This window comes from Tyto alba, unplaced genomic scaffold (genome assembly GCF_018691265.1).
Source record: "Tyto alba isolate M040663 unplaced genomic scaffold, T.alba_DEE_v4.0 Super-Scaffold_14, whole genome shotgun sequence".
In the NCBI taxonomy this organism is placed as follows: Eukaryota; Metazoa; Chordata; class Aves; order Strigiformes; family Tytonidae; genus Tyto; species Tyto alba.
The window spans coordinates 35,836,232-35,863,336 of record NW_024881276.1 but is presented as its reverse complement, the minus strand read 5'-3'; positions in this window follow the sequence as shown (position 1 = coordinate 35,863,336).

The following is a 27,105-nucleotide window of genomic DNA, read 5'->3' as shown; positions in this document are numbered from 1 at the left end:
AATTTTCAGATTCAGTTGGCACAGTGCCTCAACACCCAACCATGCAGATTTCTTTTTATTGTCAAGCATGGGAAAGGAATGTTGCAAGCCACCTCTTCCAGAGGCAGAATTAATAAATCTATCAAGCCAATGAGAATTGTGCCATCTGCCCCTTATACAGGGACAACATTAATCACAGCAGACTTCCCAGCTGGGTCCATCTCCTATTGATAACCAGATCCATGATTCAACAGGGGCAAAAAATACATTAGTCTGGACCAATGTTACAAGTTTGCTAGTTTAACAAGGTGGGGCCCACAGGTGTGACCTCCCCTGACATCAGAGAAGAAAGTCTACTCTTTCTGACTGTTTCATTAGTTCAATTTATACTACAAGGTGAAATGCTCCATTTTGAATAGACCTGCAGCAGAAGACAATGCTATTCAGTAACGCAAATGGACCTTAACTGAGGATGAGAACCATCTACATATTTATAGTAAAGCTTGGGCAATAAACTCCTGTTTCTTAGAATAATATTCACTATATCATTCAATTTACACACAAGAATTCATGACTAAATCCATCTGCAAATAGAGATAAAATGAATATGAGGGATTTACCAGAATGTTCCATAGAACTAGGATGTGCTAATTTTTTTTTTTCGACAGATTAAGAAACAGGTTTGGTTTTATTGTTTTGTCACTTCATCGTCCTCCTAGTTCTTACCTCAAAGTAGTCACTCACATGATGCTTTCTAACTCTTCCTCTCTCCTTAAAAATCTGTGGGAGACTAAGCAAGCCTAATGATAGACAATAATCTAAGTCCTGTAAGGCAAAGAAGAGGTATGCTTCCAACTGAAATATCACTAAAACTCTCTTCTGTTCCTTCTCTGTGAAAATGCATGAATCTATCCCTTGGTAATCTCACTGCCAGAGTCAGACAGAAAAAAAATCATGGGATAATGGTTAGGTTTATCAGATAATTAGTATGCAAAAGCAGGAAATTCATAAAAAATATTGTTGACAAAATCAAAGCAATTTAATGTTTCACTCTGATAAAGTGTGCTCTGGGAAATAAAAATACTTCATTTTAACTTTATCACTTTGTTGGTCTTTTAGATTATATCAAAACGATTTATAGACTGGACTGCAAACCTCTGTTCTTGAACTTCAGTAAAATTATTTTGGAAGGCTTCTATGAATCATATGACTTGATAGTTTTTCCTGTTTCCATTAAAAAAACAAAACAAAACAAAACAAATCTAAATCTGGACATCGCAGTACTTTCATATGCCTACTTTTCTCTGGTTTCTGGGCTATTTCTATGCAACTGATCATACTTACTCTAATGTTAGGGAAATATTTTAATATGAATGTTTTGAGTTCTCAGAGTAGCATTTTAGCATTTCAGATTTTCAAATTAAAGTTCTAAATTTTGCTGAGTTACAACATGAGAATTTCAAGGGTATTATAAATCAAAATGTGTTAGCTGAAAGAATACATCAAGGCAGAGAAAATAAATGCTCAATGGCACATCAATCTTCCCTAATGTTCAGTGACAATAAAAAATAGAGATACGGAGAAGTTAATTTCCCTTTCTTCTTGACCACAGTTGATGATCGTTGCATTCTCACATGCACTATGGCAACCAATAACACTTAATATTTTTCTGCATATTCTTTTTTTTATTGCCCATACAGTCTTCATTCATATGCAGTCTATAATACTTTTCATAGTCTGCTCAGCTATTTGCATCAATAATATCACTTAACAGCAAATTTCATAGTCTAATTATTCATTATATTAAAAAACATTTCCTTTTATTAATTTTAAACTGTTTGCCTGATAATTTTAATAAATACCATTGTGTTCATTTTATGAGCCAGCCTGATTTGCATTCTCTAGAACAATCATTTTAATTATTTTCCCTTTTTCCCCTAAGACAAAACAGAACAATCTGAAGTTCCTGATCTACTCTCCTACTAGCTTGAGATAAGCAGATGCCTAATTTCAATGGGGACTAGTCACATGGCTGCATTTGCAAGATTACAGTCTTAGTCAATGATAACTGTAATTTCTACAATGAAGGTTCTGTACATGAAATTGCAAAGTCTGAGAACAATTAGATGACTGAAGGAGGCTTCTGCTTTTGAAACTTTTGCCCGTAGGTTTCAGATGATAAAGATCACCAACATTTTGTTCAAATTGTTATATATTATTAATTTTCACATGGTGCATTAGTGATTTTTACTTATTTCATTAGTAAGTATTTTTTATTGGAAAACTAATTAGGTCATAACCCAGCTTTTCCACTTTATATTGCAATCCAAAGTGAAGCAAGCTTCTCTCTTTTGAAGGCACTTGATAATAGAATATTTCTTTTCATCCTTTGCAAATTTTTTATGGCTGCTGCCCATTGCCCATTTTGCTCACATCAGGTGTGAGGACCCATGCCTGGGACATGAAGAAGGCAAGGCTAACCCACTCCCATGCAGCTCCAGCCTGGCTGGAAGGGGCTACAGGAAGCCTGGCCCTGCCAGCTGGTGTTCAGTAAGTGGTATTTGTAGCCTCGCATATCCAAGAAGATCAGCATTCAGACTCTCTCTCTGTCTTTATTTTGGGAGGTTTTTCTTGGTATAAAGATAAGTGAGATAAGTTAAGATCCCTCTTCTACCTTTCATGCAGTTTCAGGCTGGACAGGAGCAATACACACGTGTTAACTCTTTAGGGAATAAGACAGGTACATCTTGTATGATACTAGGGCAGCAGCCTGCTTCCTAAATCCCTCTCAATGTCTCTTACTCTTCTCTCCCTCTTTTTTTTTTTTTTTTTTTTATGTGATATGTTTTTTTAATGTGGCATACATTTATGTTTTGCTGTCTCTAAGCAGTGACAAGAGCTGACAATTGATCTAAATAAGTTCAGATCAACTGGTTGGTTTGAGCCACTAATTCAGTGGCTATATCAATTACATTTATTAAGTAAATATTATTTTCTCCTCCTTATCATACTGAAAAAGAGAACGGCTCTTTAACAGTAGACAAGGAAGAAGAACCTTCAAATAGTTCACAAGGATACTGGTACATCAATCCCAGAGAGCTTTCAAGCATAGATCAAATATAATAAAATACCTGCATGCTAAGACAAGAAGCATGAAGGACAAACAAGGAGAAATTGGAAGCTGTGACTAACACAGAAAAATGATATAGGAGTGTTGACAGAAACATGGTGGAAGTACGACCTTACTAGCTCATAAACGTGGTGAGTTAAAGCTCAGCAATAATAGCTGATGATGAAATACAAATGTATAAATTTTCACAGTCAGGAAAATTAGAGTTGTGGCATGATAAACAAAGTAGAATTTCAAAGGATTTGTAGGAAACCATTCTAAATATCCTTACGTTTATTATGACTAGATCTAGATGTGACAGATCCCAGTGCTGCTGTTGAAGAGTAGCATTCAATTTTCAGACCAATTTTTAAAGAACTAAGTAGGAAGGGATGAAATTATAGGTGAACAAGAATGGATAGATGTGCAAGCAAAGGTAATCATCAATCTGCAACAATCACTGTGGTTCAAAGAGAAGGAGGAAAAAAAAAAAACCAAACAAACTGCAGATAAAGTTATATATTGACAGTAATTCCTGTGCAATATTTACAGATAAAGTATTCTAGCAGAATTTTAGTCATTGGCACATCTTACCTGTGGAAAATTACCACACAACTAGACTGTTAAGTACCTTCTGCCACTTGTATTCTTATTTAGCATTGGGTGAGAAGGGACTTAACAGTGAAAACAAGTTAAAAACTTGCCCAAACCCCCAACAGAATTTGAGCAGCATATCCAAAAAATAATAGTAGATATACTAATTTCTATGATGTATTTTTAAATTGGTTTACCCTGGTTTTCTTCAGTAAAATTAATGAAGATGAGTGAAAAAGTCAGTTTTCCAAAGGCAGTAGTATTGTACAATGCAGATAATATACACACCAATATTACTGTCAGATAATAATGCAATAATTTCAACATAAAAGTCTAATTTTTTAATGGTAAACCATTATCATGAATTCAAAGCTTTGGAAATTGTGTGCCAGTTTAAAATCATATGCCTACAGAAAATAATCTATCCACAAAACCAGTAAAATGCTTAAAAGCACAACTTACATAACTTCAACTCTGTAACTAGTCACATAATTATATATTTTCAATAATAATATTTCCTTATTTAATTTTTATATCAAATATGTTGCAGAATTTTATAATTTCTTTTCTTTTAGTTTTGTTTAGCTGCCACTGATTGTACTATGGACAGGTTTTGAAATGGTAGAGCAGGAAAAGACAAAAAGTAAGAAAAAAAATTCCAATTTAAAATATTTAGGAACTTGAAAAAGGTAAATAAAACTTATTTTTACTCAAGCGACAGAAAGTAATACAGAAGGATGAAAACTCAAAACCTGAGAATTAAAAAAGAACAAACCAAAATTAATATCTATTCAAAAAATGAAATGACCAGAGATAAAAATATAAATATATTTGAAACTGTTTCTCATGGTCATACATATTGTCACCAGAACTGAGATTATTTCATAACCTTTTTCTAAAGGAAAGAATTTAGAATAGGATAATTTTGAAATAGACCTATCCTTTATACATCCTTCAAGGGACTGAAAAACTCCATATTATGCTACTACTAGAGCATAGAAGCATTTTTAATGTGTTATTGAACTACTTATTCCACTATATCTATACTAGATCTAGGAAATAATCAGTCAGCATGAATGATGAGCATTTATATGTCTGTTAAAAATCTAGAGCCTATAATAATCTATATCCATATGTTTCCTTTAGATGTGTCACATACATTTGTTAACATGCAGATCAGGAGAAGATATACAGTCCAATGGGGAAAATGGAGTTTTGGGACAATGAATTGTTAGTTACCCAAGCAAACATAAGTGATATTATCTTCTCTTGTAAAGAAACATTTGCATATCTAGGAAGTGAATTAAAATGTTGTTCTAATTGAGAAAAATAGCCATGTACTGTCTTCTGGACAAGGATATAATACAGTAAACTTCCAGGGAAAATAATAAATCTGTCTGTATTGCCTGAAAGTCTTGAAAAGAGGACTGTCTATAAAAGCTAACATACTCCACTGAAGGGAAAAGAAGGTACGGCCTCAAATGCAGGCTCTGTGCATGTGGTGCAGCCCTGCCAAGGGGGGAGAAAGGAGCGATGAGTGATCAAGGGACAGCAAATCACCCAGACAAGAGACACTTTGTAACCAGTGAAATTATACTAACTCTAAACTAACCTCTCCTAGCTCACCAGAGGGATCCTGCTCTCTTCTTCCTTTCTTCATTCCTCCTCACAGCCCTGTGCTTCCCTCATGCCAGCCCCGGGTGCTCACACAGGATGGGGATGCAGGTGGTTGAGTGACTTCACCTGTGCAGCCCAGCATGAAGTTGCTCTCACAAGAACAAGACAAGTAAAACCAGCAGGAACCGCTCATAGATGTACTGCGGCCTTGGACGACGGTCAATCCTTTGGATCATGTCTCAGCCCTTTGGCTTTGCCAAAGACAGCACACGTGACTCAAAATGGTTATGCAGTTTATTGCATCCTTTTGCCTGACAAATCGACCTACTGTTATACAGTTACACTCCTTTACCATTGAGAGCATGACACATCATAAAATCAGATTGTGAATTCAAGTACATCTTCATTAGTGGCAACAAGTTTTGTTTTGACTGAACTGACTCACAAAAAAAGTAAAAAATAAAACAAAACACACCATCAGGAAAACTACTAGGCCTGTCTGATTTAAATGATCACATGAATTAATCCTAGCTAATTCACAACAATAAGAAAGAACATTAAACAATTATTGAAGCAGTAGCATAAGTAGTAGCAAGCTATTACTAAGATTACAAACCAAATGAGCAAGGGAATAACATCCATAGAAAAGACAGACAATATAAGATAATAAAGAGCTTAATGGCACCTGCTTAATAGCGCCTTTCAACCCATCATACCCAAGCAAATCCACTCACAATATGGCCCTGGTGGGGTGTGAAGCATGGAATGAAATCAAAATATGATATGAAAATTTAGGGGTTTAGTCCACTGTTTTGCGATGTTACATACTGCATTTTCATAAGTGCTTTTGGAATGCAACAGATTATTTTCTTTAGATTTTGCATGTGTAAACAGGTCTAAAATTGTAAGCATCATACTATGTTGTTCAAAAAAAGGAGTCTTAGAAGACTGCAATAGTACAAAACTTTCATTTGGTTCATTAGGAAAACTAATTATAATGAGATTTTAAAATAAATAAATGGATATCTAAATCCAATGCAAATTGACTTCTGACCTATTCTTTATTAATTTCCTACAGTTCTCATGCATACATCATCAGTATCTGGAAAATGCTCAGTACTAGCCCAATTGGTAGTAGACTAGAGAAATGATTTAACAGGAAATCAATAATACTTTATGCTATGATAGGAACTTCAGAATAAAAAAGAATTAAAAATTCATGCTACCCTCACAAAAACAGAAAGCAGATTTTTTTTTTTTCAAAATTATGTAATTAATTAGGAAAAGAAAACTTCTGATATATCAATTTAGGTGGATATCCCCCCCCCTCCCCCCCTAAAAAAAAACCAAAAACAAACCACAAACTAACCTAACAAGGTAAACAACATCATAATCAAATTATCAAGTAAGATTATATATTACCTGTAACCAAACCTTCTTTATGTTTCTGAAAAATTACCTTTATCTCACTTTTCACAGCTACATACTACTTTTAATGCATATAATTACATATCCTAGTTACTTGTCAAATGTCACATTAAAATGGATGCTGATTTTCATACTGAGAGACAAAATACTTTCCTACATTTTACTAATAATTGCTCTTTAGAAAATAAAAAATTAGTTTTTATAAAATGTTTTTGTTCTTTAATATAGGTGGTGGTGGTGTTTTTTGTTTTGTTTTGTTTTTTAAATGAATGATAATAGACAAGAAAATCAACAGTTGTAAATCTGATACCAGAAAATACATCTATTTAGATATCAGGATGTGGAATTTGGTGTACATGATGTCTTGTGTCAAGAAGATTCCTGGAACCAAGAAAAGGTGAGGAGTTATACTAAAATAAAGGATATATTGAACTCAGTCATCAGTGGACAGGAATTATAAGATCAGATTCCCTAAATTATACTGTTAACCTTTCTAGTAGTCATCTTCTGAATTACTTGTTTCTGCCAAAACACTGCAGGAAGATAGTGGACTATGGGAGTTAATAGTCTGCTAAAGTATAAGATTTTTCTGTTCATTAAAATGAACAGAAATGGACTTTCTGTTTCAATGTATTACAATGCATACTTAGAAAAAGGATAGAATGTGGACATATACTTTGTTATTTGTTTGCTTGTTTTCTTCTCTTTTGCCAGTAGGAGCAGTTCCTTAAATGAAACCTGCTTTTGTTCTTCCTTGAGAAAATTGCACTGATTATATTAAAATTATTCTTTACTATTTTTCCCTCATCAACAAAAAGGAATAAAAATACACAAAACAAGCATACATAACAACTTCAGCTAAGAATACTGTCATGTTTAATGATATTTTGCTCAGCTAAATGAAGAATCAGTTTTTTTACAGCAGTTACAATGGTATATATCATAAACCCACTGACTGACACCAAAATATGTCCTACAGTCTCTTTTCCTATCTAAACATGGAGTCAATTACAGGTGCAGCTGGAATTAGTCCAACTAGAGAATATATTCAGAAGGGATAAAAAAGCAGTCATCAGTTGACTAAAGTACAACATGGACCAGTATGCCACCAGAGGCAAATGACATTTACATGTGATTTGAGCCATGGCAGATCAAACAAAATGCAGTGAAATGCCCATATTCACAATTTCACATTCATGTTATTTGGGTTAAAAGTTCTGAAGGAAATAATTTCACTAGTTCTGAAACAGAGCATTATGGGTGTCTCAATGTAAAGTACTAGATACTTCAATTTTCCTTCCCAGTTTAAACAACAAGTCTAGGAAGTGCAGGAAATTCAGATTTCAATTTACTGTAAGTACAACCTAACTTCTGCTGGGGAAAAAAACCTGGCATATCTTCATCCTTAATTTTTAGTTGAAAGACATCTTAGTCTACTTCTTTAAGGAGGTGGAATGCATGTCATAAATTTTATGTATAGACAAATACATTTAAATGCCTCTGTCTTTCATTCCTTTTTAATTTCCAAAGTTACCACTAATCTGTCACACAGATTTGACAGAGAGTACCATTCCTACAAATTTAATGGAAATAAGCTACTGAAGAGAGCAGAAAAACTCTTCTTTATTTCATGACTAAATAAAAGTCAGTATTATGAGATATGTTCCTTTTTTAGCATTGCAGAACTTTCTGCAAGACATTAATTTCTCAGCTGAGTAGGAGTTTACTGAGACCAGTCATAACATTTTCAGAAGACCTGGTATAATTCTGTCAAAAAGATATTAAACACAAGGTACAGAAAGAAATATTAAGAGACAGCAATACATGTGATGTGAAGTTTTGTGAAGATAATCAGTCTCGATCCATTAAAAATATGTGTTCTCAACCTTCTGTGGAGTACAGACAAAATTCATATTGGTCCTTTACATTCCTCCAGCACTTAGCATCACCTCTACCTTAAAGCAATGCTAAATAAAAAATACATTAACATAATTATTTTGAAAATAAATTTTAAAAGTGGTAATCGTGGTCATCTAATGATCTTCTGTTCATAACCTTTACAATTCTCAATCACCCGTTTCTCCTGTTAGCTCTTTTCTCCATTCCGCTTTATAAAAATCTTGCATACCCTCCTTCACCTAGTTTCTGAGCACTTACCACAGTTAATTATATGACTACCATTCACATGTAGTACAATTTTTCTATATTAGACCAAAACTAAGTCAGAAGAAGACTCAATATTTATTTTCTTTTTGGCAGCCCAATTAATTTCACCTATGCTAGAGAAATACCCACCACTTTCACATTCACACTGTTTGGAGTTCTAAAAGAAATTTTGTAACTTACAAAAAAAAAAAAAAAAGAGAAAACGAGTTCTGGACAGTAGTCTTCCGCTCAAAAGTCATTAAACCAGGTTTTCTTTGGCATATTCATATCCACCTTCTGACAACACCTCTTGTGAAATCTCAGTGGGGATGCAGCTGCAAACAATTATGTATAGAAGTTAGTGCTTCTTCCACGACTGCTAATCTTCTTCTAATGAGCTAACAAAGTCTAAGCATAAACAAGGGAAGCTAAGGGTATTGTACAAAGACAGAAGGGCAAAACCATTTATGATATAGAACATATATGATGTTTTTGTGGGATTGGCCTTTCCTGACAGCTAATAAGCAGCTCAGTCAGGGTCCACATAGACTACCTGGCTTCCATCTCCTACCTAACAATATCTACACCTATCTTTCTCTATATATCACTTATCAAAATGCATTTTAAAACTGTTTTCCAAAGATTAAATCACATCTAAACTTAATGGTAAACTTAATTCTGGAAAAACTTTTTTATTATTTCACTTACAGTGCTCCCCTAGAAAAAAAGTATTTTCTAATTTTTCACCAGACCATATAAACAGCTTTAGTACATTGGTCAATATTATCTCAAAGATCAGTAATCACAGGATTTGATTAAATTATTTACACCTTTTATTTCAATATATCCCAAATAAATTTTATGATGCTTAATACCAACATTATTACAAGTACATGAAACAAGGAGTGACCTGGCTATGGGGTTTTTTTGGCACCAGTGGGTAGTACAGCAACTCCCTAACAGCTGCACAAGGTATAAAACATACAGAAATATCCCTTTTGCTTGCTGTCAAAGATCCTGACAGACTAAAAGTTTTTCTTCCTAAGGAAATATAAGTAGTTGAAATTTTACAGGAAAATACCACTCTAGCACTTCCATTTTCCAATAGTTTCTGATGGTTCAGTAATTTTCTTTAGCCTTAAGAGATACTGAAGTCCTTTATTACCTACCACCCTATAAAGAAACATACATGTATAAACTAAAGCTTTAAAAATGGCTATAAGTGAAATTTATCTAGCTGTAATCCATGGTAAGTCCAACTGAAGTTAGAGAACATCATAAAATAAACTGAAAAAGCAAATATGAACTACTTTAAATAATTTCAGAAATTTACAGTACCATATAAAAATCCCACTGAAATATATTTTCAAATATATCTCAATCTGTTTTCAAATAGAGTTTCCGATATGACTGAAGTTGGTTAGAAATAATGGTGTATTAACTGCTAGACATGAGGTGGTAGTCAGCTGACTTTAATGATTGCCTGACTGCGGTGACATTGTGTATCTGAGGTCAGTCAGTACTTTCTAATACAAAATTGTTTTGTTCTTGAATCTGTAGTTTTAAAAAAAGAAAAGAAAGATTTAATTTTTGTCTTACTTTTGGAGAACTGGAAAAAAGAAAAGTAGTTTTTGCTTCTGTTATTTCATTGGAATAAATTTAGTTTATATTAGTCAGAAATGAGGATTATTACATTAATTTGTCTTATTTTTGGCTTTTTCCTTGTGTTTTGCTGTTATGGCTTTAGGTTTCTGTTTGGTTTTGTCTATGTATCTTTGTTGAATCACCACCATCTTATGTTTTTGCTAATTATCATAACCTTTATACTTTCTGCTTATATATTTTTTAACACTTCTTTTCTCAAAGGGACTTCTATTCTGACCATGTGTTTTGATCTTCTGCTCTACTGATGTGTATCTTTTCAGTTTGGCAAGCTTTTATATATGAAATAATGAGTTAGTCTTGTTAAATTTTCCATGGTAGAATAAAGCTATACAAAGAAAAAGAAATGTTGTGAGAGAAGAATGAAGAACACTTGAAATTGAAAGGTGAGTCCAAAAGGAAAAAAAAATGGATAATAGCAATAAGTAGCCTGAGGATAGAGAAGAACATATTTCAATTCTGGTGGGGTTTCATGCTCACATACCATCCATTTGTTGAGACAGTAGTTGATTTGCATTGCATTTTACTGTTGTGTAAGAGATTTCTAGACCTATATTCTCTACCTCTATATTTTTAACATTATTTTTTCTCATTCTTTTCTGCACTCAAATATGTGGTTACAGATGCATTTTATGTAGTTATTTTAAACTCCCTGTAAATATTGTAAATAATTTATTTTCATTAATACATAACTTATTTGTTTTTGCATTTGCATCAGAGATGAGCTTTGTACTTTTCAGATATATAATAGTTATGAATAATACCAAGGGTAATGAAAATTTTAAGAGGTAGATATTCCATATAAAACAATAGCTTTTGTTTAATAGTACAAAATGAGGATAAAGGAGTTTAGATGTATATAAAAGCAAACTCTACAGTATACAGGAAAAGTTATTTATCAAATTTTCTGATTAGAATTTTATATTTATGTGGAAAATTCCTGCAGATTTGTACATGCAAGAAGGCTTTAATTTTAATTTGTTCGCAGATGTAATTCTGAAAAAGATATCCTGCTGAAATATGTCATTCAGTGAAAGAAAAATGTCAAGCTTTGATTTTCCTTCTGAGAGAACTGTGAGAGTTTGACTGTAAACTCAGTGGTAACTTATCTGTACATGGCTGTTAATTTATTTGATGACAAGTGAAGGTAAGAAATTGACAGTCTAAATCATCATATATTGTTCATTGGTTTGCTTTGTTTCTGTTTTCAGGAGACTTACTTAACTTATCAGAAAAAAAATATTTGTCCCTAAAATTACTCACATTTAAATGGGGAAACATTGCATTTTAAATATCTGGGTTTTGTAATCAGATTGTAGAGATGCCTTCATTCTCCCCTCTCCCCAACAATAGCACAGCCCTATGCAAACCAACACCAGTTGAAAAGTTGAGACACAACAAAATACAACAAAGTCCCAGAAGATGACACAAATGTACGAAGCTTAAATGGCTAAGAATCTCAAAGATACTAACTGATAGAAGCAGAGCAGTTGTTTTTGAGAGCTAAAAAATGCTCTTTGAATGCTCTTGTTTTGAGTTTCTTTGGGCCTCACTAAAAAAAACAAAGCAAGACAAAACAACCACCAAAAAAATCCCAGCCTTTAAAATATCTGTTTGAGAGAAATTTCTTCTTTTCCTTCAGACAGCAATCATAACTTAAGGATCTTGAAAACAAGTAAGCAGTAGAGTGCTCCTGGATCCAGTTCAACTCAATGAATATATGAATAATAGGGAACAGTGTCAAATACTTTGAAAAAAAACCTGTTTAGTCAGTAATGTGTAGTAATACCAACAACCACAGAACAAAACTAGTAAAAAATGCAATCCAATGAATTTAAAACTAGACCTGAAACATTTATAATTTAAAAGATCAGTTATTTACACAATAATTTATATAAATAAACATGCACATATGAAGGTTTACACATACAAGCGCTCATGACACTCTAAATGTACACAGGTAGTAAATAGCTTTGAAAGTACATGTGAAATACTTCAATAAAACCCAGCATAAATACCCAGCTATGTATTCCCCTGTACCAACTGTAGAATCTGCTTTGCTTTTGATATTCATACAACTTAAGAGGATGCTTTGCCATGCAAAGGTCAAGGATGTATCTTGATGTATCAAGCAGTATCTATTTGGGAGACAACAGAGTTGTAAAAATGAAACAGAGTAAACTGACCGTGCCTTTCAGATGATGATTGTTCTACAAAGTGTGAGAGGAGGTCCAAAGTTCTTGTTCTCATAGGAGCTTGTAATAGAAGATATCTACCCTGCATCTAACATCCATTTTCCAAGACAGCTATAGCAGATATCCCTTACAAGCCTGGAGTCAAATCTTATATAATTCAAGACCATGGTCATTTGAACATTAGAGCTGTGTTTTCTCACACTATCTATTCTTTGTGACAAGAATAGCAATAGGAACTCCTGGCTTCCTCCTCCTCAAGTGCAGCTCTTACATAGAAATTAATCAGTACTGTACCTTCAAGGAGGCTTTTCCCATAAACAATGGAGAGTTGTTGCAATAACGTTTATAGTAATTGTAATTATATATGGGTATACAAACTACAATAATCACAAAGTAAATACATGTGCAAAAAAGTCTCCTAATAGATCCATTTGTTCAGACAGTGGTGAGTACAAGTCAGCTGTGTACCATCTTGTCTTCTGAGACAAAAAAAAAGTGGCATATGATTGCCTGATTTTGTACTCCCTCACCTTCAAAGGCAAACTTTGTTTTTATTGTAAGAATGAGAATTACAACTGCTCCATACTTTGCAAGAAATGAGATGAGGGCAATGGGAAGAATTATGGTTTATGAAGAACAGAAACCATTCTGTTGTTACTGTTACCATAGCTCCTTTCCCGTGTGCTTTGTCATCTCTCTCATCACCATCTCAGCAAGCCTGGCACGGATTTTTCCTTTTTGCCTAGTTTCCAACCATTCATTGTGTGATTAAATGCTTTATGTATTCAAATGACTTCTTGTCTATTCACTATTACCTGCTACTTCCCAATTTAAAATCTGCCTCAACTGCTCCTTGTTTTCTTTTCTTCATTTTCCTGTACCGAAATATCTTCTTTGATCTATTTTCAAGAAAAGGAGATTTTCCATGATTCTGCTTTTCTTTCACAACAAAAAAGCCTGAGAATCCTAAGTATGGTAATTTCAGACAATGGTTCAATTTAACTGCAAGAATTAAGTCCTCAAATACATAACACGTCAATGTTAAAACTGGTGTAGTTCTCAAACCTTATGCAACTCTGCATGTCCCAGGAGTAGTATTTGTTCTTGTCTCTCTCCAAAGCACATGGAAAGAATTGGTGAGACATGAGAAGTAGCAAAATGTGACAGTGGAAAGCACATCTGACAATTTATTTACTAATACCTTCTCGGGAATCAGGTTTTTTTCAAAACCCTTTTTCACACAGTCTGACCTTGTTACAGGTCTGGTTTTATTTCTCATGGTGCAGAGAAATGCCCGGAGAACTGCCTGAAGTCAGTCAAACTTTGACTCTACCTTAGAGTATCTAAGGGAGAGGATTTTTCTACCATTGCTCCAAAGTTATTAAAATTCAATACCCCTCTCCATTAAATTAATGAAGATTTCTTTCAAATTTCCTCAGGAGACAGTGCTGTGCAAGAAATACTGATGTAATTGTACTGCCTTGCTGTTGTTTATTGCCATTTTATTTTTTTCCTCTTATAGATTTCCTTCTTGGAGGTGGTGTCCTGATGGCTATAGTCACTGAGGAGGAAATTATGCTGGGTGAGAACCCCAGGGAGGAAGTGCATCATGCTCAGGATTTCATCACTACCTTTACTGACAGAGACCATGAGCAGAAATCTAGCACCTACTCTGTCACAGAGCTGCAGTAAATACTTCCTTATTAAAGAAATATTCACACATTCCTATAGTAGTAATATTTAAAAAATATTTGGAAAGGCACAATCTACATGGCATTAGAAGTACAAAAATTTCAGTTGCATCACAATTTTTAAATTTGTTTTTACCTCTGCAGTTTCTAAAAAAGATGAAATAAGGAGAATTTAAACTAGTAATTGATTCAGTGATGTGAAGACTACTCAGAAGATAATACAATCATTTTACTGATGGCAGATCCGTGGTTGTATTGTTATTTATGAGTCTCTGGCAAGAGCTGAAAACAAGCAGCTGTGTCAGTTTTTTTTCTTGGGTACTAGTCAGTTTTATTAATGTGTCTGAATTTGATATATTACCTCACAGAGACCATAGAAAATGGAGCTCTTAAATGTGTAGTTTATCAAAAAAGAATACCATTTATACAACTATCTGCTGTATAATACAAAAGTCATTATTAACCATGTTTACAACTTCTAAAACTTAAAAGAAAATTACCTGTAAATTTGTATTGCCTCTATGCTATTTCTGTAGCTTCTTCTCTAATCAATCTGGAGTAGCTTGTGATTGGACGTCAGTTTGGGGTCTAGTCTCATTACTACATGGAAACTGAAATTCTCTTTTTTTCTGATTGTTCAAAAACCATTGACATACTGTTGTTTCATGGTAGTGTTTCTCTACTTGTGACACATTTTATGACCATGACAGTAAGTGGTTTTTTTGTTGTTTTTTTTTTTTTTTTTTGTTTTTTTTTTTGTTTGTTTGTTTGTTTGTTTTTTGTTTTTTTTTTTTCAAAATCAATATCTACTATAGTCAATATCTACAAATATCTGTACACAAGGAGACCACAGACATTCTTAAATGTTTAACAATTTTCATTAATATTTTCAAGACTACCCACTACTAACCATATATTTGAGACAGACATTTTTGTGGTCTTGAGCAAGTTATCATATACTTTAATTTTTCCATTCTGTGAAGTGTTGAAGACTGTTGTGGTTTTTTTTGTTTGTTTGTTTGCTGTTTTTAATTAATTAAATCTACTAGAACATTTTGTAAGTGGAAAGAAGTTATAAACAGAAAGTACATAATGATTTTTTTTTCCTTTTTTATAAATGTGATTTTCTTTTATTTCTTAAAATTTCAAATAATGAAAATACTGAGTAAGAAAACGTAAGAAATTAATGTTTCAAATGTAAAAGTCTAAACACATTAAAAAGCTGGACCACTTTCTTTCCCTCAAAGAAACAACAAAAATAGAACTTATGCTCTTTAGTCTTTCATCACTGCTGAGAACAGATATTTGGCAGAGTTTGAGCAAAGCACAGGAGAGGAAAACCTTAGCCTGTGCCAGAGGAGGTGGGAATAGACTGATTTAACTCCTACTGGTTCCCTACATGTCCTTCTGTTCCTGCTAAAGAGGCTGCTGGAGTTTCTCATCATCAGCTTCTCCCTCCCTGCAGTGAAGTTCTCTCTCCACCCTTGTCCTCCTCTTGTTGCTTAAGAGCCAGGACCTGGCCTGTTCCTCATCATCCTTGTATCTCCCAGTAGCCAGAAATAAGGATAAAATAGGATTAATAAGGAATATGTGAGTAGGGGGAAAAGGGAGGGTTATTTACTTCAGTATGAAGTAATCAGACTGAACTGCATCAGAAAAGGCAAGTTTTTCAGTTCCTGGGCATCTGGGAGTAGTGAAGAAGGGAGAGCAAGAGGCCAAGCTTCACTGCTACGCACTTCTTTCAGGCAGAGTGTCTGGAAAAATCCCATTCCCTCGGTCCCACTCACTCATGCAGCATTTCCCCAAGGTCCCAGGACTTCTGGGACTCCTGGAAGCCTGCAGTTGTTTCTCCCAACCTCGTGCAGAAAGGAGTTCTCTTCCTCCTCCTGGTCTGGCCCAGTGTCTGCCATTGGGCCATCACAGATTTAATTCTTCTTACACAATAAAGCTGACTATATTGCTATTTGATTCAGAAAATTAACGGATTGAATATTTTGGAAAAAACAAATTTGGTTCTGCACATAGTTATGCTATTTTTTTTTTTTAGAATAATACTTTTTTAAACAAAATTCCAAAATGTCAGAATGAAAAAGAAACCAAGACTGTGGTTAACTGCTTTTAACTTTGTTATACATGATTTTACTATATCTTTTTTTTCTGTATATGTTTGCAAAAGAGCTGTTGACAAATTCTAAGCCAACATGATTACTACAATCTTTATCTCTGTGAAGGTGAAAAGACCTGCCACTGCCAAAAAGAACCCCACCTCTGGAACCACTTAGGAAAATAATGTAACTAACATGTATGTTTACATCCTCCATCACCTACTCTTGACCTGATTATCCTTTTGAAGATTATTGCTGTTCCTGAAAAAGGTATGTGCCCAGGTCTACGGGTAGACCATTCACAACTCTGTTGAAGCCAGCTGTACCTACTGCCTCAAGCAATGAGTTAGGCCCAATATAAGCACATCAATAGCTATTACAATTAGTATATCACATTTTGTACACACACTTTTATACCTCAACAAAGCATTTTCTGTCCTTGAATAGAAGCAGCTAGCTTTCTTCTTTGAAAGTAACAGCAACATAAACTATGTTATTGCTGATGTCGCTAGAGATCCCTAAGACTTTGGTTTTCCTTTAAAATTGAGTATTTTATAAATGGGATTTACCTTTTTTTTTTTTTTTAAGAAAAAATAATATTGATTTAAGACCATTTGTCAACTAAGAATTGCTTAAAAAACTGAAGCAAGATGTAAGAAGGTGTTTAGCTTCTGTTTGTTTTCCTTGTCATTGTAGCTTCATATTTGTCTTTCTCTGATATTACTCATATGTTCTTGGTCAAGGGGTTTATGTTCTAATCACAGAAAGAAGCAATGAATCCCTTACAGTTTTCTAACTTGTCCTAATGCTGTGAAACCAAACCATTTAATATTTCCTGTTAAAGGAAAAGATCTTAAAGACATCTAGACTGAACACTCAAAACTGTAAGTTATAAAGTCTAAATATATTTTGCTTTACTGTAAACCCGTTATCATGAATTGAATTTTACATAGTGTAAATTTTGTCCTCCATAATTGACACAAACACATTAGATAAATATATATAGTTAAATATATGCATACCTCGGTTAAAAGGTTGCTGTATGTAGTTCAGCATACCTAAAAAAAGAAGTAACAACTAGGTGTAGAATTTCACCTCTTATTAATAGCCAACGTTATTCTTTTATAAATGAACATAAAAATAACATTAAATCTTTTGCACTGGCCCCCAAAATATTGGAAAGATCACTGTTCCTCAGTAAAATGAAATTCAGACTCCATGTTAACACGTTCCAGAAGCTCTTCAGAGCACTTAGACTGCTAATTGTGTTGAAGTACATGCAGTAAATGGTTATGGTATGCTATTTTGTTTTTATTGAAGACTAAGTGGAGTTTAAATTACCCCTTAGACAGATAGCTTCAGGTCCTTTGTTATGTTTTATTATCCTGTTACATAAATCTTAGTAATTTTGTTTCCGAGGTGAAGATACAAATACACTTATCTGTTTAGAAAGGTATGAAGAAGCCAATTCCTGTATGTATTTAAAGGACAGTAGATGAGGCACAGCAGAATCTCAGCAAAGACCCAAGAGCTTGGAGATCTTGAGTAAAACTGAGCTGGAAATTATATTTGTAACCTCTAGCTTTTGAAAGATGAAGATGGACAGGAAAGATGGACACTTCCAAAACTGTGGTTGGGATAGTCACCTGAAAAACATAACACCTGTGTGAAAACCCATTTCTCTTCCTGTTTCAGCCCAACACTGGAATCCTCCACTAGTCCTTATGTTGGATGATTTTCCAGCCTATAATTCTTCTGAGATGGGTCTCTTCTAGTCTCTTGTCTTGAAGTTATTTGCCTGTATTTACTGACACCAAAGAGTTGTAATCTAGTCTTCTGTTGCTCAGGAGAAATCCCTGAAATACTGAGCTTAAGTTCAAAGAAACTGCCTATTCTTTTGTCCTTACCTAGCTGCTCAGAAAAGAACAGCTTTAAAAAGATGATAGAGGGAAAAAGGTATCTATGTTGTAGCCAAATAGGCACTTGGAGTGCTGTACTCAGTCTCTTACAAGCTGCTGACCTCCACAGGGCCAGTCTGCATTCACATAACTGTGCTCCAGGGCTCACGTACTGTGCCAAAAATAATTGATAATGGAAAATAATCTGTAACGTGTTTCTATCTACATGGGGAGAGATGGCTCAGGGACTTCCTCCTGGTACTGCCTCATAGTGACATCCTCCAGCTGTGAGCACAGTCTCAAGATGCCGTCTCACCACCTCTGGCATCGTGCTGGTACAGCTGGACTTGGCTGGTACGGCAGCTTGCTGTCATCGAAAGGGAGAGGTCTTCTTAACCCTCTCAGTGTTTTTTGTCATTTGTTTTGTGCTGGCTGCAGCACTCAAAGAATCAGATGGCAAACCTCTTTTAGTTACTAAATGGCAAGAAAACTGAGTTAGGAAGAAAAGAAAAAAAGTATTTGTTGGCATGTTAACAAATTGAATTAGATAAATATTCATCAAACATGGAACATGGGGAGGAAAGGGAAGGCATAGCATGGCTGGGAAAAAAAAAAAAAAAGAAAATAGAAAGGAAATAAGACTTTCCCCTTTTCATCAATAGTAGGTTATTAGTTTGCTTTGAATTGCAGCTTGATTTAGCCATAACATGAAACAGCACAGTTGACTTTTTCTTTCTCTAGTGTCATTAGGTTGCTCTTCACAAAGGAAGTTTAGAAGGACCGAAGTTTCCAATATTCACTTACATTTTAGGCAGACTGATTCACTGTAAATTCCTTTTGCAGAGATTTTACAAAACTATTGAAGAACCTAAAGTTCTAGACAAAGGCTGTATCCTGCATTGAACTGCTTGATATTTAAAGAGCTTTTAACTAAATTTCTGACCAAATCCTGAATGATTTAGTCAATGGTGTCTAAAATCAGCAGTCCTTAACAGAAACTAACCCATCAGTTTATTTCTGATAAATTTATATCTAAAAAAAAAAGTGTTATTTTTTCATTTCGTGCCCTTTTCTTTTGCCCCTGAAACTTTCTAAGGTCTGCCTTGCAACTACTTCAGAATGAGATAACTTCAAAAAAAAAAGTACTGAAATAATATATTTCAGGCAAGGTCAAAAAAAAAGTACATGGTTGCTTCAAAAATCAGAGACTGCATTTGCTGTACTAACCACAAGTGCAATCAAACACCATCACTTAAGATCTGCAGGAACAGACTTCCAAAGGAATGTAATCCTTCATTCTTTGAAAAGTAGATTAAAAACTGTTTTTCATTTTACTTATATCATTGTCAGCACCCAGATAGGAGGTAAATCAACCATAGATGAAATTATAAACAATGCTGATAGATAATATATTGTGAATTTCTGGTTAATTTCTTTTGTTGTGTTTTATGAATTAATTTTATGGAAAAGGTAATTGATCTCAGAAATTTCTATATTTTTATGTTTTGTTTTCTAACCATAACAATTTTTCAATTTTTATGAGCATGGAGACAAGTACATTAGGTTATGAAGTTGTCTACCTCCTCAGTTGGTACCATAGCTATAACCTAGTAAATAGATATGAAGCAGCTTAAACATCTCAAAACATCTTTTACACAGGTAAGTGACATCACAAGAAAACTTTACTGTGTAGACCTGAAAAAAACAATCACTTATCTATACAAATTTTAAAGGATGATGCATATGTATGAAGTGCTTAGTTCAAAAGAAAGGAATTTGTACATTAAAAAATATTTTATTGTCAGAAATACACAAGCTCTCCTTAATTTAAAAATAAATACTAAAATCAGTGTGTGTGTTTTTTTTGTTTTTTTTTTTTTTTTTTTTTTTTAAATAATCTTCTTTCAAAGACAAATGGATATTATATTATGCACCCCATGGAATGCTAGCTGAAAAATCATCCTTACATTACATAGAGATTTTCAGGGACTGAGAAAATATCTGCTTCACTCTCCTCTGCCACCGTAGCCTGTTGTAGACAGCAAAAAGCATCATGAGACAGCTCCTCTGTATCTCAGGGGAAAAAGTGTGTGTAATCAGTCTAGTTACCTCAGTTGTGGTTTAACCCCAGCTGGTAACTAAGCCCCACACAGCTGCTCACTCGCTCCCCACTGGTGGGATGAAGGGGAGAATCAGAAGAGTAAAAGTGAGAAAACTCGTGGATTGAAATAAAGACAGTTTAATAGGTAAAGCAAAAGCCAAATACACAAGCAAAACACAAGAAGGTATTCATTCAGCACTTCCCCTCATCAGGCAAGTGCTCAGCCAACACTACAGTGTTATCAACACTCTTTCCAGCACAAATCCAAAACGCAGCCCCATACTAGCTAATGTGAAGAAAATTAACTCAGTCCCAGCCAAAAGCAGCATACCTTCACTGAAAGATAAGTTAGGGGTTGGAATCAGGAAAACACAACATGTAGCTTGATTATATAGATGATCAATGAGCATCTCTTGGCTCTTCAGTCAACTAAAGAAGTGTTGGAGAGGACAGTTACCATCCCAGAAGAGAGTGAGTGTGTGTGTACATACACACTCATGTTTGGGTTTCTGGAGAAAGTAATCTGAGACAGCAAGGCGTGATCCTGAAGAATCACTCCTGTAGATTTTCTATGCCTATGTGGTCAATTACACAGGTCACTGCTTCAGTCCTGTCTAATCAGTAGTCTGGGAGCAATGTTTGGAAAAGCATATTGATACGGAAAACATTTGTACTGGCCTACAAATAAAACCTCCTTACAAGCTTTTCACACATGCATTTTAACAGCCAATATTTCTTGAACACTAGAGTGAAAAGTTAGTATTTTATGCTATCTGAAAGCTGAAATTCCAAGCTTACTTGTGCCATTAAATGGACTTTTCTAGCTTTGGCACTTCATAATGTAATGCACCTTCATCTGTACTGGTTTTCTAAGTCTAGCTGATTTGTGTTGTTGTTTGAACCAGCTTATTCCCAAAACATGTCCAAAAAAGAAGAGACAGGGTAATAAATGAGATAGAAATCATAATACAATTATCTTAAGGTCTAATCTCAAGTACTCTGACATTAAAAAAAAAAAAATGTTTAAAGCTAAGAAGTTCATCCTCACATGGAAAACAAAACAAAACCAAAACAAAACAAATCCCACTTCTTATAATTTGCAGGATATTAGATCATAACAAATAATAGCTTTGTGGTTTATCAGTACTTTTTGTGCTTGTAACAGAAGTAAATACGGCATGAACTGGTCTTCGACACGCATGTATTTGTCCCATTCCAGCGACAAAGAAATAAAACAGAAACGAAAGCACTTTCTATTGTAAACAATCTCTCAGCTTCTGTCTGAAATGCTATGCCTCCTGCGGGCTGGCTGAGGGTGGTTAAGGCAGGCGTGCAGATCCATACCCCTCAGTGAGCATGCAGAGGAGCTTGCACACAAGCAGGCCTGCCCCACGCCTCTCACAGGGGCAACTGGGGACATCAAGGGACTGGGAGGACACGATGGCTTGTTTGCTGGCAAGCAGCGAGATCTCATCCTGGCTCAGTGCAAGAGGCTAATAAGACAATTTATACATTGTAATTTTTCATTGCTTTTGATAGTATCTTCCAAAAACAAAGTGACACTTCTTGTTTATCTGTGTATTAGACAGGTAAATGCAGCAATGTTGGATTTTTCCAGCAAGAGAGGATGTACTGCTTTGTAAACATTAACGGCATGACAAATGTCTCTAAATGAGGACCAAAAATGCTAGATAGGCATGGAATTCTTCATTGATTTTTTCCTCACCATTAGGGTAACCAGGCTGGCACAAGCAACTTCCAAATTTTTGTCAGATTCACTGACTAATATCATTGAAGGGTGAGGAAAACATTAAAATAAGTCATTAAAATAAAACTTTCAGACCTTCCATGTTGAAATATTCTACTTCAGGTTTTACTGACATTTGAAGTAAAAGAAATAATAATAGTAAAATAAAGAAAATGTCATAGAGGATGAAACGGATAATTTTCTTTGGCATGAAATATTTTTATGTAGGATCTTAAATGATCATTTTTACAAGACAAAGTAATCATTCAATATGAATACCAATTTTTTTTTTTCTTCCCCTTCCAAAATATTTTGTCGTCACTTAAAAGCCAAAAAGAACAGAGTAGAGACAGATACCAATTTAAGTCATTCACATAGCCCTCATCTTGGCCCACTACCACCTCAGAGGGCCACAACAACCTATACAGTTTGAGATGTGTAGGCATTTAAGGTATATTTGCCAGCAAGGCTTTCATATTGTTGTGGTTTGAGCCTACTCAGCAGCTAAATGCCACACAGTTGCTCACCCACCCTCCCCCCACTTGGGAATGGAGAGGGAATCGGAGGGGCAAAGGGAGACTCAGGGGTTGAGATAAAAGCAGTTTAATAATAGTAACAGAATAATAGACTGACAGCAATATCAGCAAGTAATGTACAATACAGCTGCTCACCACCCACCGACCAACACCCACCTGCTCCTGGCCATCAATCCCAAACACAAAGGCACCACAGCAACACTCCCAAAAGTGGCAGACCTTTCCCAGCCCTCTCCTGCCTTTATATGGTGAGCATAATGTCACATGACATGGACTATTGGCCAATCCGGACCCAGCCCTCCAGCTGTGCTCCCCCCGCACACAGGTGAGGGCACTAGGACCTGGGGAGCCCCTGGGGTCTCAGTGTGCTGCAGCACTCCTCCAGCTACTAAAACAAACAGGAACTCTATTCCAGCCCGAACCAGGACACATATGTAACTAAGTTTCACCTGTAATGAATGATTTCTGTATGAGGGTTCAGGAGGGAAAAGGGTATGCCTCGAAGAACCAGCCCATGTAGATAACCTCCCTAGGGTCCCTGAGAAAAGACAGGCCCCCTCAAGCAGCACTACACCGTACGGACATGTTTTATGTTCTCTCTAGTGGGTCCATCTCTTTCTGTAAGCTATAAAAGAAAGACAGGAAGGCTATTCTGCTTATGCTGCATCAACAACTTAAAACTTCCTAAAGTTTTTGCTTTCACACCTGGAAGATATATTTATGCATCATAAATGCTTAAATACTTTTCATATTTTCCAATTAAAGAGATATTTTTTTAAAAAAGAAAAACTTGAGAAATAAAAATTTTGTCCACTGTGGAGATTTATACTAAGTAAAGAGCAGAAACGTCCTTTACCAAGAAAGCTATATTCATGAGAAGAGATAGCCCGTGTATGTGAAAACATCATGCATAATTCTTTACCTTCTAGCTTGTATCCTGTCTCCCTTTTCATTGTCAATCCCATGGCTGTTTCCAACTGGAAGTGTGATTGTGTCAATTTGGCGTGAGCATGAAAAGACTCTATTCAAGTCCTTCACTGACACAGTTCTTCATGACCTTGGCAAGAAATGAACACAGGAACACTTAGAAAATCTCAGAGCAGAGCTTTGGTACCAACGATTCAGGTGCCCAGTGAGATGCATTAGTCACTGAACGTCCAAATTCTCTTAAATACCAGTTGTCCCACAATTGTTTGTTTGAATCAGGATGGAGGAGTGGCATTGCAGGATTACTTCCAAGTTCCCTCTCAGCTGTCTTCACACTGATGACTCCGGTGTGAGCAGTTTGCACACAGCAGAGGCCTTTTGGAAGCAGATTCCTCCCTTGTGGTGAAGGAGACCTGGCAGCAGCACTCATCAATATCAGCTGCTGCTCTTTCAGGGCCAGGTGATGGCATGTGAATGCCCTTAACTTCACAAATGGATCTGATGAAAACTCTAAGCTCAAGAAAATCTCTGTTGATCATTGTACTGCCCTTGCATAGGTTTTAGTACTCTCAGTTTCCCCAGGGCACCAAAATCAGTAACAGTGATGCACTTGAGAAAGGCACAAGCAGGACAATGCTCTGCATGCGTTAGCCCAAAGAGTGCTTGATTAATGTAAATGAGTCTTACTTGAGTCTGTTCCAGCTCACGTTGGGCAAGGTAGATTATTACTTAATCCAAGGCTAAATTTAAGGACACTTGTGCCCTCAACAATGATTATGTCTGATTTGTATCTGTCATTTGATGCACAGAAATAATGAAAAATAACACCTGTGTCTGCCGCTGCATTAGGTGACTTGCAAAGGTCAGTTTCTTCTCACTGATCATTAGCTAACTTGAAACAAAAAGGACAAATTTTGCCAGCTAATGTGTCTCTTAAATCTATGTTTTCTTACTGTTTAATAGCTCAGCGAAGCCTTAGCTATAGACAAGGCTATGCAAATTGCTCACCTTTATTTTCTCGTGTGACCTACAGCTATATTCTTGAAATGAATATTTGCATTGGATTCATTGCTGCAGCTCTCAGCACTTCTTACTGCTATCTCCTGGTGACAGCATGTCATTCAATCAGTTCCATGACCCTCTGCAGATCTAATGACATGAGTGTCCCTTATGTGCTGCAGATGTCCTGTTGACTCCATTAATTCACTGGACCAGTTCCATCTACCTCACAAGGCAACCTACAAAATATCAAAACATGCTCCACAAAGGCCCCACATTTTTTCACATCTTCAGACATTTTTCTCCTTCTGAAACTTTCACATAGAAAAGAACCATCACAAAGCCACGAGCATGTTTGCATTTCTAAGTTTGATAAGATCATGTATATAGTGCCATAGGCATTAAGGCAGAATTTTCCTATGTTTCTTTCTTACAACACATTAATATCACTAAACTTCATAAAGGGCTCCATACAGCCAACATTTTTTTAATTTCGTAAATTACAGCATTCCACACTGACTAATCAATTGGGGTGATGGGAAACATGCTGTCATTGATCTGGCAGAGAGATAGCAATAAAATCATATATTGTAATAAAAATATCTTCCTGGAATATGTGAAACAGTTATTTATTATCCTTAATGACTGAGTTTAGGAAGATGTAAGTGGAAAAATAAGGAAAGTGTGATGAAATATGTTACTACAGATATCTCTGACAAATCACCCAATGGTCTAAAGATTCAGAGGTCAGAGCTTCAGCTGAAGAAAACAGTTGTAACTCATAACATATGAGTATATTAATTTCATCAGTCAATGTTTGCTGCTAATTACAAGTTTGATTCTTTTCCTAATATATGTTGTATTTTTCTTCAGTAGTGTGCAGTAGACAGCTTCTGAAAAAAAAGATGACAAGATAAAGATTTCTGGTTTTGTTGTTTTACATCATGTCCTATGTAAATGTTAGAGTATTTTTTTTCTCTTTGAATAGTTTTGCTGAACTCTGAAATGTGAAACTCTAAGCTTTACTATGAAACTAATTAAGTCACAACGCATAAAATATGATAACTATTTTCATAAAAAATTTCAGAATAAAGGAATAGCAATCTTCCTGGGTTTGTAATCTAATATTATTCATTAAAATAAATTATAAATGTATTAAATATTTACCTTTTCTGATCTGAGTTCTGTTCAGTATGGTTATCACTAGTTTGTTACCTGCAGTGCAGAAGTTTCTTTTTGCATTAAAGACAAGCTGTCATGGCATCTTACTTCATCATACTATTTAAAAATTGCCTACTGAAAAGACAAAGTTAAAACATACCCTGGTGCTTTCCCCATTATGTATCAAAATATGTTTTTTGCATAGTGACAACCACTCTTAGGTGAAAACATCGTGAGTCCAAAGCTCTTTTTTTTCCCCCTTACTAATACTAGTAACACAATGTCTTTTTTTACAAAAAATAAAATTTAAAAGAAGTGCCTAAAATTAAGTAGGCAGTCAATGATGGCAACATGAGAAGTACATCATCTTGATCTGTTTCATCTTCTGTGGTCTGAACTTTCCCCCCTGCAGTTGTTTTGCATTTCACAAAGGTCACTGAAGATTGTGAGTTTGACTGTCTTACCCTAGGACACACACCTTCCTTATGTCCTCTGACAGAACTGATGGTTTCTTATCTGAAATCTGCTATTGCTTTTTATCAAGTAGATTGGCCTCTTCTCACCATGCTACGCCCCATCTATATCAGTCAAACGTAAATAAATAAGACCTACTGTAGTTTGAGAGGCAAAAAAGTATGTACATTCATGCCATAGATCCAGAATCAAATCCTGATGATAAGTGTTGGAAGAGCCTCTTTTAATTGAGATTCTATTTTTTTTTGTTTGTTTGTTTGTTTGTTTGTTTGTTTGTTTTTGTTTTGTTTTTTTTTGTTTGTTTTTTTTTTTTTTTTTTAAGATTTAATTGAACATGCATAGTGAGAAAGTTTATTTTGAAAAGTGATACTGTAGTTATAAAACAATAAAACCCATCAGCTATAACAAAAACTGACATCAATAGCAGCTGTTCCACATTTTGGTTATCTGTCACTCATCTTGATTCCTTCAGTCACATTCTGGCAGGTGAAAACACAGAGTTATGCTCAGTCCATGAGGACTGAGTAAATTAATGCACAGAGGGAGAGACAACATCCAGGAATATGACCACTTTAGATGGTGTTCCAGGCATAAGAATAAGGAAGACCACGTTTTCTTGCAAAACTCATAGAAAAATCGCACTACTGTACAGAGCATGAGAAGATAAATTATCCACTAAACGAGTTAGAGAGAAAATAATTGGAACTACTATCAGAGTTGCTCAGGAAATGGTATTT